Source organism: Panicum virgatum, chromosome 4K (assembly GCF_016808335.1).
Source record: "Panicum virgatum strain AP13 chromosome 4K, P.virgatum_v5, whole genome shotgun sequence".
NCBI classification, from domain to species: domain Eukaryota; kingdom Viridiplantae; phylum Streptophyta; class Magnoliopsida; order Poales; family Poaceae; genus Panicum; species Panicum virgatum.
This window is the reverse complement of record NC_053139.1, coordinates 39020167-39039149: the sequence shown is the minus strand read 5'-3', so window position 1 is coordinate 39039149 and position 18983 is coordinate 39020167. Positions and strand designations below refer to the sequence as shown.

The 18983-nt window shown below is 48.1% G+C and overlaps 1 long non-coding RNA gene across 4 annotated transcripts; it reads left to right on the top strand.

Annotated features, from left to right (window-relative positions):
* Nucleotides 1-869: 869 nt before the first annotated feature.
* LOC120703931 lies at nucleotides 870-18675 on the top strand. 4 transcript variants are annotated; one of them, XR_005687319.1, is made up of 5 exons: nucleotides 870-1414; nucleotides 1522-1630; nucleotides 1723-1826; nucleotides 2597-3049; nucleotides 18414-18675. It is a non-coding gene; the product is annotated as an uncharacterized LOC120703931 (long non-coding RNA). The 4 variants fall into 4 exon arrangements; XR_005687320.1 differs by lacking the exon at nucleotides 18414-18675 and having other exon boundaries at nucleotides 873-1414; nucleotides 2597-2845; nucleotides 2948-3139; XR_005687318.1 differs by lacking the exon at nucleotides 18414-18675 and having other exon boundaries at nucleotides 874-1418; nucleotides 2597-3139.
* The last annotated feature ends 308 nt before the right edge of the window (nucleotides 18676-18983 follow it).

Below are 18983 nucleotides of genomic sequence, written 5' to 3'. Positions count from 1 at the left end.
CAACGGAGAGTGCTCCAGGGAGGCGGCGTCGACCTTGCATGGCTGCGTGCGGAGGCACAGGGGGTGGGAGCCTGACCGCAGCAGTAGTGCGCGGTGAAGGCCTCGGCGGCGCACGGACAAGGAGTAGGGGCGGGGGGCGGCTGCAGCGGCGGCACGTGATGGAAGCAGTGGGGTGCACGGCGGAGTTGGCGGCCGGTCATCAGAGGAGGTGCGTAGCGGCGGAGGCACGGGGGTGGGAGCCTGACCGCAGCAGTAGTGCGCGGCGAAGGCCTCGGCGGCGCACGGACAAGGAGTAGGGGCGGGGGGCGGCTGCAGCGGCGGCACGTGATGGAATCGATGGGGTGCACGGCGGAGTTGGTGGCCGGTCATCAGAGGAGGTGCGTAGCGGACATGCGGCCGCGGCCGGCGACAGCAGCGGCACAATGGAGGCGGTAGATGGATAGTACGATCGAGATGGTAGTGGGCCTAAAAAATCAAACGGATATGAGCTGTTACACGAATCTCAAACACTAAAAAACGAGAACAAAAATATTGTAGAAAATTTATATGATCCCTGGTAGAGAAAGCATACACACTACTTTTTTTTAAAAATTAAAGTATTTCTATACGTTAAAGCCCCACGCTTCCTCGGCCTATCATTGGTCCACGACAGCCAAAATGATTTGGCCCGCACGATGCGCATCGCACGGCTCTCCTCCTTCCCGTCGCCGCCGCCGCCTCCTCCTCCTTCCCACCACCATCCTGTCCTCCCCGTCGCCGTCCCATCCGCCCTCCTCCTCCTCCTCCTCCCCGCCGCCGACCCCCCTCCTCCTCGCCGACCTCCCGTCCCTGGCTTCTCCTCCTCCTCCTCCTCCTTCCCACCGCCTCCTCCCCGCCGCCGACAAGGGTAACCGAGCTCGGCGCCGGCGCGGGCCCTCGTCCTCCTTTCCCCCCTCCTCCTCGGCGCTCCCGCACAGCGTGGTGCTCGCGCGGCCTCCTCTCCCCACCGGCTTTCTCCTCCTTCCCGCGGCTGCCCCATCCCCATGCCGCCACCTCACCGCGCGACACGGTGGCGGACAGCGACGGCGCCACCGGGCTGCGGTGTGGCGCCAAACGCGTGCCCCGGCGGGACAAGCGCCCCTCCACAATGCAACCACGGTCGGCCCTAGTGTCCTCCGCCGCCTCCACCACCCCGACCCATCCAACCCACTCGTGGCATTCACATCGATGACTCCGCCTCCCTCCGCTACGCCGCCGTCCGACGAAGCTCCTCCACCCAGTGCTCCTCCTCCCTCGCCTCCTCCCTGCAGGACGCCACCATCGCCGAGCCCACATCACGGCCGCGCCACTGCACCTCGCAGGACGAATCTCCTTCTACCGCCTCAACATCAAGAACGAGTCCAGGTTCCAGGGACTCATCAAGATGGCCGATGTGGTTGGTTGGTTGCCCGATCAGCTGCTGCTGCTTGTAGATTTTTATTTTGTTGACTTTGCTGATGACGATTCCCCTCTCTTCTCCCTCTGCTGACCGCTGCTCTTTAGATCTCAAGAGGATAAGCCTGGCGGCCATCTGCACACCCGTTGGCTACAACACGCGGCCCCTCGACACGGCGACACCATCTACAACAACTTCATCGACGCCCTCCCAGTGGTAGGTACCTTTTCGTTTTCCGCAAATTCCTCCTCCCCTGCTATCTACAGAATCTCTTATTCTCATCAGTCCTTTTAATTTTTCCTGTTCAGTGAAGCAAACTAGGTTCTTATTAGTGGATCAAGTCAATCAAGTTGAGAGTTCCTTCTGGTGATGACTACATCGAGAGAAAAAGTGTCACTGGCAACTGGCATAGGTATGGATATGCACTTCATTGCAATGATGGTGTTACTTGCCTACAAGTTAAAAATAAGAGCACATATGATTGAACATAGAAATCTGAGATAACAGTGGATGTTTTCAGCAAAGATCAGTGTCTTTGCTTCTCTTGGGCTGGGTCCAATTTTTATTTCCCAATAAAATATAATGATTGACACATAATGCACATGTTTGACATAGGCTTTACACATGCAATGAGGCTATTTTTTTATTACATTTAAGTGGCACAGATAGTCAAGTTCATACTAAATAGTTATCAAACTATTTTTTAGTGATGTATTCAAACGGGATTTGGATGGATCCTCACAAAAAAGAACGTAGAGAGTTTGGATGGTATAGTGGGTGTGGACATCTGAACTCAGTTGGATCTTATTAATGCATCTGGAGTCATGATCTCTCCAAATTTTGTAATGGAAAAGAAGCAACATGATTAAGCTTTGACACGTAACTAAATAAAGCATTATCAGGATATGTACAGAGTTATTCATTTCAATTTTTGAAAGATCGATGGAGTTATTGTTTTAGGATAACCTGTAGAATTGTAATAAATATCCTGATTTGGATAATATCAAGTCCAAAAAATAGCTTTGGACAATATTAAAAGTATAATAACTATTTGGATTGAACACCTTACCAATAAGCATGTGTCAAGTTCATGCTATGAATATTTGGTAAGGTGTTCAATTCAAATAGTTATTTGGTTAGGTTGGTGCTCTGCATTCATGCATTTGGATGTTTGGCTTGCAGACACAAGCAGCAGTGCCTGGATAGCTATTGTAGAGTTCAAGATTCATTACCTGGAGGCCCAAAAGGTAACTTCAGATCTACCTGTTTAAATTATCGCAGCATATTATATTATACAGTAGCTCTGTTTCTTTTCACAAATGTTTGAGATGACTATTCAATGCAGTCTGCAAATATTAAATTTTGAGTTCCAGCAGAGTTACTAACTGCTAATTGTTTCTGATAATCTCAGTGAAAGACGCACTTGATGAGGTAAGCAACTTTTCATGCTTTCTTATTGTACTCACGAGGGATGCCACTGTCTAGTACTATCGCTTTACCATTGCACAACCTAATATGGATCGCTTTACTCAGGAAGGGTTGTTGCCAAATTTTGTGCGAAATATCTTCACAGCCAAGTTCTAATTATGTGATTGTGCTACATCAGAATGGATGAAATGATGCGAGGACAGAGAGGTTGGTGTGAACTATCCACACTTGGAGATAAGATAATTTTTTTTGTTGATTTATGATATACTATGAAATCTAAAGCGCAATCTTCTGATAGTCTGAAGTCCATCTCTTACTACGATTCACGCACCAAAAGGTGGCACCACATCGTGCCACGTAACCAAAAAAATCGTAGCCGTCGATCCGGCGACCAACGGCCGGCGGCTGAGCGAGCCCCTCCTCCCCGCGGCCCCCTCCTCGCGGCTGCTGGCCGAGGCCACCCCTGCATGCGCCGGCCGCCGCCTCCCGCCGGCCTCCGCCGCACGCCCCGCGAGCTGGCCGCCACCGCAAGCCACGCGGGCGCCTGCAGCTCGCAGCCGGCCTCGCACGCCGCCGGCTGTCCTCGGCTCCGCCGCCAGGAGAGCGCAGGGGAATGGGGAGCACCCCCATGAGCCGCCCGCCGCCGCCCGCGCGCCGCGGGGCCTCGCCCGCCGCCAGCCCGAGCTCCGGTCGCCTGCTCTCGGCTTGGTGCCGCCGGATCCAACCGGCGCAGGAGAGAGAGAGGGAGAGAGAGAGAGTGTGTGTGGGGAGGGACGGAACGAAGGGAGAGGCACAGGGCAGCACGGCGCCGAGCGCAGCCTTCGCCCCCGCTCCGCTGCCCTCTGCCCAGCCCTGCTGCCGCGGCGTGCGCATCACTAGAAATATGGGCCTGTGGGGGATGGGCTCCCTCCTTCCTGCGCTGCGCCATGAATGAGTGATGCGCCTTTTCTTCCTCCCTTCCATATGGCACAACTCGCCTCCTTCCTTTCCGCGCTCCTCTATCCATTCCCCGCTGCCGGCCTCCTGCTTCTTGCTAACGGAGTAGTAGGTGTTCTTGGCTAGCGAGCAGCGCCGGCGCCGGCGGCGATGACGAAGGAGACGGAGTACTACGACGTGCTCGGCGTCTGTCCTGCCGCATCTAACGACGAGATCCGCAAGGCCTACTACATCAAGGTCCCTACTTAATCCTTTCCAACCGTCTTATCTTGCTCGTCTGATGCTGCTGCTGCTCAGCTTCTCCCATCAGAAACAGCAAATGCCTTTTGGTTCCTGCTTGTTTGGGAAAATTTCTTATGTGTTTAGATTCCGTTTCTATGTTCAGGCGAGGCAGGAGCATCCAGAATTCCATACAAGAATCCCAACGACCCGCAGGCGGCCGAGAAGTTCCAAGTCCTCACTGTAGCTTGATTCTGTCCATGTTCTTGCTGGACAACGACTTGATTTAGCGGAGTGAATGTGTGGTGTGCTGACAAGCTGATGGTTCCCTTCTCGATGATGATTGCCCTCTCGAAGTCTCGATGATGGTTCCCAGGCTCTTGGAGAGGCCTACCAGGTTCTGAGTGACCCTCTGAGAGGAAGGCCTATGACGGCTACGGCAAGAACAGCATATCCAGGTAGGTACTACTACTAGGTACCAACTTGACATTTGATATTTTCCATAAAGAAAAATGAAAAATGAGAGGATGGTATAAAACAGCAGCAATTGGAACTTTAGAACTCCGAGAGTCGAGTAAATTGAGCTAATGTCTCCAGAATGGTCAAAAACAATGGATCAATCTCGGTTGTCAAATATTTCAGGGACAACATATTGGATGACACTGTTGTGGATGGTCGAGTAAATAGTCTGAGTGTAGGAATATGGGGTAGCAAAAACAAAAAATTTCTACCACATAAACTAGGATTACTGTAGTTATAGATCACGGGATTACCACTAGACGCGCGGTTGCGGAACTTCTGTAGCGCGCCAGTGTAGTGCAGATAGAAGCCGGCACTGCAGTTGCGTGAACCACCTCACGAACGGCTCGTCCTTGTGCAGCAAGCGCAGCACCTCCACGAAGTCCACATGTACGGGAAGAAGCGCCGCAATCCGGACTGCTAGGTCCGCGAGGGCGACCTAGGGCTTGGCGCACAGGAGGGGCGGCCAGAAAAAGGGGCGGCTACTGTAGCTAGGGTTAGGGTATTTAGGCGCCCCCCTCTGTTTATATAGCCTCTTAGGTGGGCTGCCTTGGGCCCCACCTTGGGCGCCTCCTTTTGGGCCTAAAAGGCCCATTAGTGCACTTAAGCCCAGTCTAATTCGGATCTCATCCTTATCAGGCTTCTTTTCCTTAAGTGTGTGACTCTATGAGCTCACATGCGAATAGACATGGCCCGAGTACTCTTACTCGGCCCAATAGTAGACAGTGGCCTCTAGCAAGACATGTCAACTCCTATACACACACAAAAATTATATCAGACGAGCCGCCACAATATCATATACATGTTGTTCCCTTTGCCTCACGATATTTGGTCTAGCTTAAAGCCGACCACTCTTTCTCGATCCCGTGATTCGGAATCCTTGGTTAACTCTTAACCCCAGAATGGCCATGCATTTCCTGATTCGAATCACTCGAGGGGCCCAGAGATATCTCTCTTGTAGAGAGGGGCAAATCCTATCTTGATCGACTATGTCTCCCAGCATGCTTTTTGACAGACCCGAAAGCCACCTTTATGACTACCCTGTTACGGTGCAGCGTTTGATGGCTCCTAAGTAAGTCGGTTCACATCTTGAGTACATACGATGATCTCAGATCTTAGGACACAGCGTACATATTGTGTAATGAGAAGTCATCATCTCGTGTTGGGTCAGTTCAGTCTCATGTCTCACATGAGCCCACATTATTAGTTTGACATCCCCATGTCCATGACTTGTGAAACATAGTCAATCAACTAATACATGTGCTAGTCTAATATTCATGTGTGTCCTCACATGAACTCCGACTAGGAATATTTTAGAATATTCATACAAGTATAGAGTTTCACAAATACTTCACATAAGCATTAATCAATACAAGTTGTCATCTATGAATATTCAAGGTACACTTTATTAACCATGAATACAAGGAAATATGATTGCCTCTAGGGCATATTTCCAACAGTCTCCCACTTGCACTAGAGTCAATCCAGAATGTATCTAATACCCATTGCTCTTGTGTGCCTCTCATGCTTGGGCTGTGGAAGGGTTGTCAACGGATCTGAAATGTTCAGGTCCGTGTGTATTTTACATATCTTGATCTCACCCCGATCGATGAACTCTCGAATGAGATGAAATTGCCGCATAACGTGTTTGCTCTTCTGGTGATTCCTTGGCTCCTTGGCTTGCGCAATGGCTCCACTGTTGTCACAGTAGAGACCCAGCGGGCTAGAGGCATTAGGAAACACACCAAGCTCAATAAGGAACTTCATTATTCAAACACCTTCCTTCGCAGCTTCCGAAGCTGTGATGTACTCGGCCTCTGTCGTAGAATCGGCCACCGTCTCCTGCTTGGAACTCTTCCAGCTAACAGCACCACCATTTATTGTGAACATGTAACCTGATTGGGACTTTGAATCATCTTTGTCTGTTTGGAAGCTAGCGTCGGTGTAACCCGTTACAACGAGCTCTTCCTCACCTCCATAGACCAAAAACACATTCTTAGTTCTTCTTAAGTACTTAAAAATATTCTTCACAGCTGTCCAGTGACTCTCACCCGGATCAGACTGGCATATGCTTGTAACGCTTAGAGCATAAGAAACATCTGGACGGGTACTTATCATTGCATACATAATAGATCCAATTGCCGAAGCATATGGAACTTTGCTCATGCGATCCCACTCATTAGTTGTCGTAGGACACTGACTCTTGCTAAGATGTATGCCATGTGACATAGGAAAAAACCCTTTCTTCGCCTCTTCCATGTTGAACCGTTTCAACACTTTGTCAATATAAGTATCCTGGCTTAATCCTATAAGTCTCCTTGATCTATCTCTATAGATCTTGATGCCCAGTATGTATGCTGCTTCTCCTAAATCCTTCATCGAAAAATATTTTTCAATGAAGTCTTTACGGACTCAAGCTTAGGAATATTATTTCCAATCAGCAGTATGTCATCTACATACAAGATTAGAAATGCAACATAGCTCCCACTTTCCTTCTTATAAATACAAGCTTCTTCTTCATTTTTAATGAAGCCAAACCCTTTGACTACTTCATCAAAATGAATATTCCAACTCTGAGATACTTGCTTTAATCCATAAATGGATTTTTGAAGCTTGCATATCTTTCCAGCATTGGTCGGATCGACAAAACCCTCGGGCTGCATCATATACACGTCCTCGGTCAGATTTCCATTAAAGAAAGCTGTTTTGACATCCATCTGCCATATTTCATAATCGAAATATGCAACAATAGCTAGAATAATCCGAACAGATTTAAGCATCGCCACGGGCGAGAAAGTCTCATTGTAGTCAACTCCTTGAACTTGTCGAAAACCTTTTGCGACAAGTCGAGCTTTATATATGTGAACATTTCCATCTATATCTTTTTTCTTCTTATAGATCCATTTGCACTCGATGGTTCTCACACCATCAGGCGGGTCTATCAAGTTCCAAACTTGATTTTCCTTCATGGATTCTATTTCGGATTTCATGGCATCTTGCCATTTCTCAGAGTCAGGGTCTGCCATCACCTCTGCATATGTTGCAGGCTCATCATTGTCTAACAATAATAATTCCCGCGCTGCGCGGATCCTTGCTGACCTTCGTGGTTGCGGAGGTGCTTCTGTTACGATATGCATCTCAACTTGTTCAGCTACATTAGCATCACTTGTAGAGTCTTATCCTATTGGCTCATCTCGAACTTCTTCGAGTTGCACCGTTCTTCCACTTTTCTCTCCTTTGAGAAACTCTTTCTCTAGGAAAACTCCGTTCCGAGCAACAAACACTTTGCCCTCAGATCGATTGTAGAAGTAATACCCTAAGGTCTTCTTTGGGTATCCCACGAATATGCACTTATCCGATTTGGGTGCAAGCTTGTCAGACTGGAGTCGTTTGACATATGCTTCACAACCCCAAATCTTTAGAAAAGACAAACTGGGAGTCTTGCCAGTCCATATCTCATATGGTGTCTTATTTACAGATTTTGATGGCACCCTATTTAATGTGAAAGCTGTTGTTTCTAGAGCGTAACCCCAAAACGATAATGGTAGGACCGACTGGCTCATCATTGATCGAACCATGTCCAACAGAGTTCAATTACGTCACTCAGACACACTGTTTCTCTGAGGTGTTCCAGGCGACGTAAGTTATGGAATAATTCCACAACTCTTTTGATGATTGCTAAACTCGTGGCTCAGATATTCACCTCCACGATCAGATCGTAAAGCTTTAGTTTTCTTGCCACACTGATTTTCAACTTCACTATGAAATTCTTTGAACTTTTCAAAAGTTTTAGACTTATGCTTCATCAAGTAGACAGCCATATCTACTCAAGTCATCAGTGAAAGTTATGAAGTATTGGAATCCACCTCTAGCAATCGAGCTCATTGGTCCACATACATCAGTATGTATGAGTTCCAGTAAGTCCGATGCTCTCTTTGGAAAATCTGTATGTATGAGCTTCTTCATGCGTTTCTCGCTTATATGACCGAGACGACAATGCCACATGTTGGTAGGATTCAAATCAGCAAGCCGAGGCTTTTTAGCATTAATATTAAAGATGGGTGAATCATCAAGTTTTAAAACAAATATCCCATTCACAATGGACGCAAAAACCACAAACATATTATTCTTAGAGATAGCACAACCATTGTTTTCACTCGCAAAAGAATAACCATCCTTCATCAAACATGGAGACAGAATGTTTCGACTCAAACTAGGAACAAAATAACAATTACTAAGCTCCAAGACAAATCCTGACGGTAGGTGAAGTTGCATTGTCCCGACGGCCATAGCAGCAACTCTTGCATTATTGCCGACGCGGAAGTCAATTTCTCCTCTTTCAACACTTCTACTCTTTGTTTCCCTGCATCGAATTGCATATATGAGCAACCGATCCGGTATCAAATACCCAAGAATTAACATAAGAGTCAGCAAGAAATATTTCTGTAATATGAACAACTGAAAGGCCCTTGTTTGGTTTTGGTAATTGAGTGACAACTTAGGTGGACTAATAAGTGTTTATGTTGAGATACACAGGAGATTAGTCCACACAAAGACACTAGTATGAGCAACATGTGCCATGGAGGAGAAATGGCTAAGGGTTGATGCTATGCTCATATAGTGTGATCGAGGAGCTCATTGCATATGATACATGACATGGAGTTATGTGACCAAAGTGGAGAAGATCAAGACAAGGCTTGGCTTGGTGGACCGGTTGCAATGGAGAAGGGCAAGTCAAGACTTTGAAGCGAAGGGACCGCGAGGCGGTGAAGCTTGGGCAAGATTTGGCGCCGATGGACCGAGGCAACGGTAAAGAGCGAGCAAGGTCAAGATCGATGGACCAAAGAGGTCATGTGATGATATAGAGTGGATCATATCATTTAAGAAAGATCAAGCCAAGTGTTGACTCATGATGATGATCAAAAGGCTTGATGGAGTTTGGTGCTTGTGTGGCATCAATATTTGGGAAGATGAAATGGAATGCGCAAGGCAAAGGTATGACTTGTAGGGCATTTCATTTCACCGGTCAAAGGTTGTGTAGAGAAGTGCATGACCGGATTTAGGATAGATGGCCGTACTATCAAGAGGGGCAAACTTGTTTGCATATCGGTCATCTAGTGCTACTTGAGCGATCTAACATTGCGATGTTGCTAGGATCGAGTGGCATGATGAGATCAAGTGAAAATCCTTTAAAAATGTTTGTGAAATGCTAACACACATGCACATGGTGTTGTTCACGTGGCGTTGTTGGCACATTTGCAAAGGAGAAAGAGTTGGAGTTGATGTTTATCAATTTGGGAAAGCAAGAAAGGCTTTTCGGTGTTCTTCGGAGATTAGGTTGGCTCTTGGAGTGAAATACTGCTTTGATCCATTGTGTTTTGGATCAAATATTCAGTTGGGTTGTGTAGCCCTCTGAATAAGTTTTCCATAGAGTCCAAGATCACCAAATTTGGATATAGAAGCTAAGAGTTATGGCCGTTTTATCGAGATACATTTCTGCTGGAAATAGACCTGCGGACGGTCCGCTCCTTGGGGGCGGACGGTCCGCCGTTATCTCGGATGAGCTCAAACAAAACTGTTTTAGGCTCTGTTGGTGGTCCAAAATGAACTGCGGACCGTCAGGTCCATGGGGGCGGACGGTCCGCCTTTAAAAGCTGAAACGGGCGCAGAAACTTAGTAGTTCTGTCTTGGGTGTCCAAATTATACCGCGGACGGTCCGGCCCATGGGGGCGGACGGTCCTCCTCCTACTGAAAATTCTAGGACAGAAACACTGCGGTGTCTGTGTGTGCTCACTTATTGAATGGCGGACGGTCCGCCCCTGGGGAGCGGACAGTCCGCCGATCACTTCCAGATTTAGTCAGAGACGTTTGCAAATCGGTTGGTTCAAAGTTTTGAACCGCGGACGGTCCGCCTCAGGGGTGCGGACAGTCCGTCCGGGGCTCTAACGGTCGACTCTGACACATAATCATTGCAGTTCTAGCCGTTGGTTTTGAATGGCGGACGGTCCGGTCTCTGTGAGGCGGACAGTCCGCGAAAACTCTGTTTTCACGGGATTTGAGTGTAACGGCTAGTTTGGGGCCTCCCTCTATAAATAGGGGGTGTGGCCGGCCATTTGAGGTGGCTGAGCACCTTGGGGACTTGGTGTCCATGTGTGAGAGTGCTTGAGAGCCCTCTACTCACTCTAACTTGATAGTAATCATCCGATCGAGTGAGAGAGCGATTCTAGTGCGATTGCTTTGAGAGATTGCGTCGAGTGGCACTAGGTGATCGTGTTGCAAGCCGGTGTGCTTATTACTCTTGGAGGTTGCCACCTCCTAGACGGCTTGGTGGCAAGAGGCTCCGTTGAAGCCCGCAAGAAGATTGTGCGGTGCTCCGGAGAAGAGATTGTGAGGGGTATTGTGCTCACCCCGCGGGAGCCGCGAAGAGCAACTCTAGTTGAGCGAGACATGAAGAGCAACAAGTGGTCCGGCAGGATCATGTGCCAGAGCTCGGTGTGAGCACTCCACGTGGAAGAGTGTGACTTGAGAGTCACCACTAACAAGAGGATCGGCGGCAACCTTGGAGCTTGTCTCAACGGGGATTAGCTTGGTGGCAACCAAGTGAACATCGGGATAAAAATCACCGTGTCAATCTTGTCTACTCTTCTCGGTGGTTTGCATTCTCCAAATCATAAGCCTTGTATTTACATTCATCTATATCTTGTTCTTGTGTAGTTGCTCTCTAGTGATTAGTTAGCTTGTATAGCTTGCTAATCATCTTCTTGCTTATGTAGCTAGAAGTGGAGATCCTAGTGTAACTAGTTAGCTTGTGTAGCTTAATTAGTTGCTCATGCTTAGATTGTGTAGCTAAGCAAGTTGAGCTCTTGGATTTGGATTGTGTATCCTTGTCCTTGAGCATCTAGTGAGCTTAGGTTTGGTTTTGTGCTTTTGCTCATTAGAATTGTGTAGGAGCTTCCCCGGTTTGTGAAGTACTAGTGCTTAGGCTTGTGTGACTTAGCATTAGAATTATTTGGAGAGCTCTTTCTAGTTTGGCACTCCATTTTTTTGTGTATGATTTTTTTGAAGGTGCCTTAGAGTCATAGTTAGAGGGGTGAAGTCTTGGCTAAGCGAATAGTTTTAATTCCGCATAAGTTTCGGTTAGCCGGCGCAATTAGTTTTAGAAAGGACTATTCACCCCCTCTAGTTCGTCATCTCGATCCTACAAGTGGTATCAGAGCCGAGGTCTCTCATTTGTGGTCCTTACCGGCCCGAGAGGATGGCGACTTATGGGCTAGATGTTGAGTGTTCACATATTTTTGATGGCACACATTTTGCACGATGGAAAAATTGGATGATATGCAATTTTAAATTTATTTGCCCTCGAATGTGGTGGATGGTGGATGTAGGTTTTTCTTATGTGTTAGATGAAGGAAATCTAACTCCAACACAAGAGAAATGCCTAGATCTAGACATCCAAGCTACTAACATATTGTTTAGATCTTTGCATAATTGCATTCTTGGTGAGATCATGGACAAGAAAACCGCCCATGAGATTTGGAGTTATCTAAATGAGAAATATGGGCGGCCTCCGATGATCATGATGATTATAAGACCAAGGAATCAGTATGGCCCTTGTTCTTCTGGTGATCTCCATCTCCATAGAACTTATTCGCCATGTAGATCTCCATCTTCATGGAACTTGTTCACCATGTTGATCTCCATCTTCATGTACATGTGCACCATTCTTCATGTGATAAAAACTCCAAGAACTAGAACTTGCTATTACACCTAATAGCTAGTAAATAAAATTACATTCACGACCTGGATCATCACAGGTTGGCACGCAGGCCATTACATAAAATGCAACAATTCATATGGCTCCGGCCGAATTGTCATAATCATGACACGCAGGTCATGAAACAATTACACACATGCATCACATACACATAGAGGCCATACCGATCACAAAACCTGCAAAACAGAGTTATGCGATTCCGACGTCCGAACTTAAAATGCCGAAAACTCTATCTTCTGGGCCGATTTTCGCAAATCTAAATTTCGCAAAAATAAATTAGCTATTCTGAACCAAGTCTAATTTTTTCTGTAGATACAAATCGATATAAAGTTCGCCTAAATCCGAGTTTGTATGCAAAAGTTATGACTGTTTAACTGTAAAACACACTTTTGCAATAAAACGGAATTCGCATTAGATCCAATCTACTGCCCTATGCATCTCATGCATCTGGCTTATGCTCAAAGTTTCGATTCGACCAATCACATTGATCTCCAACCGCAGCGACCGGGTTTATGTGCATCACTTAACTCCAATGGCGGAAAACCGACCGATTTGAGTATGTCGGTGCACAATCTTCGCAGCTAGTTTACGAAACTGGGTCATAGATCGATCTGAAACTACGCATATCTCCATATGCACATATCCGAATCTATAACGAGACAACACTGGCTCTTGATACCGCTGTAGGAATATGGGGTAGCAAAAACAAAAACTTTCTACCGCATAAACCAGGATTACTGCAGTTATAGATCACGGGATTACCACTAGACGCGCGGTTGCGGAACTTCTGCAGCACGTCGGTGTAGTGCAGATGGAAGCCGGCAGTGCAGTTGCGTGAACCACCTCACGAACGGCTCGTCCTTGTGCAGCAAGTGCAGCACCTCCACGAAATCCACACGTACGGGAAGAAGCGCCGCAATCCGGACTGCTAGGTCCGCGAGGGCGACCTAGGGCTTGGCGTACAGGAGGGGCGGCCAAAAAAGGGGTGGCTACTGTAGCAGGTACTTTTCACGTGCGTGAACAGTAGCTAGGGTTAGGGTTTTTAGGCGCCCCCCTCTGTTTATATAGCCCCTTAGGTGGGCTGCCTTGGGCGCCCTCTTTTGGGCCTAAAAGGCCCATTAGTGCGTTTAAGCCCAGTCTAATTCGGATCTCATCCTTATCAGGCTTCTTTCCCTTAAGTGTGTGACCCTATGGGCTCACATACGAATAGACATGGCCCGAGTACTCTTACTCGGCCCAATAGTAGACAGTGGCCTCTAGCAAAATATATCAACTCATATACGCACACAAAGATTATATCAGACCTAACCTCCTTTGACTTAATCATCCTCTCTCTAATCACTCCATCCTTCTCTCCATGCACAGCACGCACACACCTGCACACTTGTAGAGCACTCGAGAGAATCCAATGCCACTCGCAGACTCACTGTGCCAGGCCCCCTCGCACTCGAGCACGCACGCTGAGCAAAAGCCGACGACCGCGCTCGCCCCATCCCTTGCATCCCCACTGTTGTGCCCACTTGCCCACCTCATCGCTCGCGCACGCTCTGTTGTGGCCGCAGCCGCAAGCGCACTCACGAGCTGTCGCACGTCTCGGCAGCTTGCTGCGCTGCCGTGCCACCCATCGCCGGAGACCTGCGTCCCCGCCTCGGTGACCACGCCAGTCGCCGCCGAGCAGTGCCGCCAGCCAGCCACCGGCCCATCACCACTAATTCCTCTCTCCAAGCTCCACTGTCCATCGCTGCCCCTCGCCTTGTTGCCTCGCTGTACCTGCTAGCTCCGCCTCGTCGCGCTAACCGTTGACGCCTCCCACGCCTCAACGCGCTCCCTGCCCGCGCGTGCGCACGCGCACCGCGTGGCCATGCCGTGCGTCGCGCCGCCCGCCGCGACGCCCGCTGCCAAGCCGCACGCCGCCACCCTCCCGTCCACGAACGCGCGCACACGCTTCACGCGGCCGTGCCGCTCGCCGCACCGCTCGCCGCTGCCGGCCTTGTCACATCGCCTGGCCGTCGCCACCGTACGCGCACTGTGCGCGAACAGTGCCACCGCTTGTGCCGCCTCGACGCGGGGGCGCGAGCCAAGCTCGACGTCGGCCACAGCCACCGGCCACGTGCGCGCCCCGCTCCTGGACGCCACCCTCGATGCATACACCGCTCCGCGACACACAAACGCGACCGAACGCCATTAAGGCTCGCCGCGCCGCTCGCCGGCCATCTCCACCGCCGCGTGCCCCGCCACCCCTCCATTCCCCGGTCTATAAATAGAGTCATGGAGCTGCTCTCCACCACCACCAAGCCATTCTGGCCGCCACCTCCCCTTCCCAAGCTCTGCAGCACCGCAGCCACCAGAGCCGTCGCCGAGCTCTAGCCGCCGCCATGGCCAGGCCACCTCACGCTGCCTCCGCCCGAGGTGAGTAGGGGGATAGACTCCCCTCGGCTCCCTCTCCCTTTTGCCTCACTTCCCGGCCGCCACCTCGCCCCGGAGCACCGGCGCCCCCAACCCCCCCCAGTCGGCCTCCTCCCGTCCCCTGTTCTGTCGACACGAGGAAGAAGAAAGGGGATTTTCCCCAAAGCCCCCCTTCCTTTCTTTTGTCTAAAGAACCCCTCCACCAGCCCATTTGCCAATCGCCAAGCCCAAACCAGCAGCCAGGCCTACGAGCCATTAGCCCAACCCGATTAAAGCCTAGCACGTGCACGTGAACCCCTCCCCCATTTAGGATTAATCATTTTCGGAATTATTTAAACAGCCAGCCATATGTCCCACGCATCTTTTCCAATTCAACTCCGATTCCATTGATTCTTTTTCCTAAATTCCACCCAACTATTATACCATCATTTTCAGTGACCCTAGTCTCTGTCGAGCTCATTTTTAGAGTAGCAATAACATCTCTAACAATCCCAACTAAGCCCTTCTCATTTATAAAGTAATCACCGATTAATCCTAAAGCTCCGGATTAAATCCTTTAACTCGATCGGCTTATCATTTCATGCGCCAAAAATCCTCCGATCGACCTGAAACTTTACCATACCATTTCTAACATAATTTTGGCCATGCCATTAGAAAACTGCCCAAAAATATTACCCCTATCTCCATATCTTAATTGTTTCCGATTCAAGCTCAACGATAAAACTTTTATTTCTTTTTCTTGATTGTGTGTTTGTTTGTATATGACGTAGATCACGGTGTGAACGAGGGAGAGCCCGTCAATGAGCAGTACTGCGAGCAAGCGAACGAGGACAGTTTCGCGACCCCGAACCCGAAGGACAGTACCTCGATCAGGACTTCCCGGAAGGCCTTGAAGACGGCAAGTTCAATCCCGCCCTTTGATGCATATTTTGTCCTAGTTTTTATAAACACAACCTATTGGCCTGTTTTACAAAACTGCATATATTTTGTCTGCTGAAAACATGGTTGGATAGCCACCCCTTGATTTGTTATAACTATTCCTTGACCACCTAGATTAATGTCTGAATGTGAATTGTTTGGACGTTAATCGCTGCTAGAACGCTTAGGACCTTAAACACGATACAACTTATTTTATAAAAGGAAAATGCGTGAGTGTGTGGGAAGAGAAAAATATGGAATTTTCGAAAGATGAGTTTAGATGGGATGGATGGCACTTCTGTGTGAGCTGCCGAATGGTGTGCTCTAACCTGTGTGGTTGAGCAAGGAAGGGAGATATCCATCTTGTCACAATTAAGGACCGAGTGGGTGTGTCATCGCACCTAACTCCACTATCGTGCAAACCACTCGACCGTTGTATGGGCAACGACTTAGCATAAACTCCACTAGTTAGTCTGATAACCATTATGAGAGCTGAGAGCAACGGGTGATCAAGGAGAAGGGATTAACTCTGTGTGACTTATGCCCCAGTTAAAACCTCTGTGATAGGTCAATGACCCCTTGGTGGATCCCGTGATGGCTAGTCAGGTCTAGCTAAGGTGGGTAATGGCTTTGTTGGGATCTGCACCGACACTACGGTGATCGAGCTGTGGTACCCCGCTTGTGGGTAAAGTTACACACCTCTGCAGAGTTAAAATCTATTCAAATAGCCGTGCCCACGGTATTGGGTGAGTTACGGTGTGGTCACGCAACTAGTGTTTCTTTTGGGATGGGTTAGCGTGAGTTGTTTTGGAAAAATGTCCGGCAGTTGTGCCGTGTGCTACGGCGGATGAGGAGTCCAGTAGCAGTTTAAAACTCGGATCATGTGTGGATCAACACTACGTGTTGCTCGGTACAAGAAAACTTGCTTTGAAAATCCTTTCTTTCAAATGAACCCTTGCATAAAACTTAGCTTTCCGCAAACTAAACCCTAGCCTTATCCTAGATTTACTCTGTGCATTATATTCTGTTTATACCCCTCCGTGGGTGTGGTTGGACTTGCTGAGTACGTTTGTACTCACCCCATTCTTAATTTTTACAGAGGAAGACCCAGACTTCGTACCCGAAGACGTTGAGTAGTGGTTCCGTCCTGCACCCAACCTTGCCTGTGGATAGGGTCACCCGCAGGAAGTTCTGTATGGCGCAAGACTCTGATGACCCCCTTTTCGTAGTTAATATCGTTGTGTGGGTGTTAGTTATTATCCTCGCGATAGTGGCACTTCACTGCCCACTTCCACATAGAGTTGTACGGTGATGTACCATCTTATGTAATAAAAGTGTTATCAGCCTCCTGGGACTGATATTGTATCACTTTTAAGTCTTCTCTTATGAGGGGACACTTCATTCTCGATCCTGTGATTCGGAACCCTTGGTTAACTCTTAACCCCAGCATGGCCATGCATTTCCTGATCCGAATCACTCGAGGGGCCAGATATATCTCTCTCTTGTAGAGAGGGGCAAATCCCATCTTGACCGACTATGTCTCACAGCATGCTTCTTGACAGACCCGAAAGCCACCTTTATGACTACCCTGTTACGGTGCAGCGTTTGATGGCTCCTAAGTAAGTCGGTTCACATCTTGAGTACATACGACGATCTCAGGTCTTAGGACACAGCGTACATATTGTGTAATGAGAAGTCATTATCTCGTGTTGGGTCAGTTCAGTCTCATATCTCACATGAGCCCACATTATTAGTTTGACATCCCCATGTCCATGACTTATGAAACATAGTCAATCAACTAATACATGTGCTAGTCTAATATTCATGTGTCCTCACATGAACTCCGACTAGGAACATTTTAGAATATTCATACAAGTATAGAGTTTCACAAATATTTCGCATAAGCATTAATCAAAACAAGTTGTCATCCATGAATATTCAAGGTACACTTTATTAACCATGAATACAAGGAAATATGATTGCCTCTAGGGCATATTTCCAACACTGAGGGCAGCATATCTATGTACCACATCAAGCATACAAGAATTATATACTAAAAGTTCTGTTTTAAAATTTTGCAGCATCTTGATTATGGATTGGTTTTGTGCCCGGTATTGGTTTTTGCTCTAACCCTCTGTTCTTCCCTAAATTAGAGCATCTCCAGCAGTTTGGCAAATCGAGTTGCCATCTTTGATTTTTGGCAAAAACGTTAAAAATACTCCTCCAACAGTTTGACAAAAGACTTGGCAATTTTTGGCAACTTGGGAAAAACTAGCCTCCAGCGCGTAAATATACGCGCGCGGTGCGCCGTTGGCATCGTGGTTTCTAGTCAGGTGGGAGGGTGAAAAAAGAAATAAATAACAGAGAAGGGTTCCTGATTTATGTTTTCAAGATGTGGAAGGGCATAAATATAATTTTGTTTTTCTCTCAGGGTTCCTGATGTAAGTTAGATCTGAGTTTGGCAAGTGAATTATGCCAAACTATTGGAGATAAGCTCTTTTTTTATTTAGCATATCTTTTTAGAAGTTGGCAAAACACAAGATATGCCAAGTAAAATATGGCAAACTGCTGGAGATGCTCTTACTTTTGTTCAGGTCCAACCCATGCCTTTCTTCTTTTCATGCTATAATCAGACCACATTGTCTTTCAATATGGCTACAACAATATGCTCGAAAAACACCTGCTTGCTCCAAATCTAGGAACCGAATACATCGGTGCTCCAAACCTTTGCTTCAGCTTCCCTTATATGGCTTCCCATGCTTAGTAACAAAATTTCCTTCTCTGTTGTGCACTTTTCAGATAGGGGATATCCTTCTCACAGGCTACATGTCCGGGCTTTGCAGCAAGGGTGCCTTTGGTGCTGATTGTTGGTCGCAGTGCTGAAGCAGGTAGCAGCAGAGAGCTCAGCTACAATAGCAGGAGGCTATGTGTTTTCTGTTACATCCTTTGTTACATCCTTTGATCAGGATTATAACTTCCTACCGACATGAAAACACCATATGTATTTAGATTCCTATTAGAAGACTAAATAATACCTCTGCGGATTACACATTCCATTCTAGATATGTGCATTATACATTTGCTTATCTTGAGGGGGGAAGGCCACGCCAAGGCGCGTGCAAAGTACTCGTACACACTACTTGCTCCATTTTGGGTGGAAGACGCGCGGGTTTGCCTTCTTGGGCCGAGTGGACCTACGAGGCCCATTGGTAGTCAGAACATCTTGATCTCGAGGATGTGAGCTGCAACACAGGACAGCAAGGCGGAACCGCAGCGCCCGTTTGTACGGCACCACGCCGCCGAGCACATAGGCCAGAACGCCGCCGCTTCCGCGGACGCGCAGAGCAGCTCATGGAGGCGAGACCGCGA